Source organism: Camelina sativa, unplaced genomic scaffold (assembly GCF_000633955.1).
Source record: "Camelina sativa cultivar DH55 unplaced genomic scaffold, Cs unpScaffold00870, whole genome shotgun sequence".
In the NCBI taxonomy this organism is placed as follows: Eukaryota; Viridiplantae; Streptophyta; class Magnoliopsida; order Brassicales; family Brassicaceae; genus Camelina; species Camelina sativa.
Window position 1 is genome coordinate 8,137 of NW_010921995.1, and position 714 is coordinate 8,850.

Here is a 714-nt window from a genome sequence, read left to right on the forward strand (position 1 = left end):
GGATAAAACGGGTTTAAGTGTTGTCTAAACACTCCAAATTCATCCCGAACTCATACAATTAGTCAAATGCATTGGATTGTCAAACATTCTGACCCTAGAAACAGTAACAAAACTGTTTACTGCTTTGAATCAATGTTTTCTTGGTTTTAGCCTTTTTCGAGACAAAATAGGTAAAAGTGGTGTCTTTTTTTTTTTGTTTATTTTTTTATTTTTTTTTTTTGGACAAAGGTAAAAGTGGTGTCTAAACACTCCAAATTCAACCCGAACGCTTATAATTTGTCAAATGCATTGGATTATTACATATTTTGACCCTATAAAGAGTAACATAGCTGTTTATTGCTTTGAATCAATGTTTTCTCTTGGTTTTAGCCTGTTTTCTCAATTTAAGCTTGTTTTGGGATAAAACGAGTTTAATTGTTGTCTAATAACTCCAAATTCATCCCGAACTCTTACATTTAGTCAAATGCATTGTATTGTCAAACATTCTGACCTTAGAAACAGTAACAAAGCTATTTACTGCTTCGAATCAATGTGTTCTCTCGGTTTTAGCATGTTTTCTCGGTTCAGGCCAGTTTTAGGATAAAACGGGTTTAAGTGTTATCTATATGAGAACTCACACACACACCATTCGCACCACACCGTTCGTACAAGCACTATCCGTACGGCCAATGCAAGATGGGCCGTCCGTACAACCAAGGAAAGATGGGCCATCTG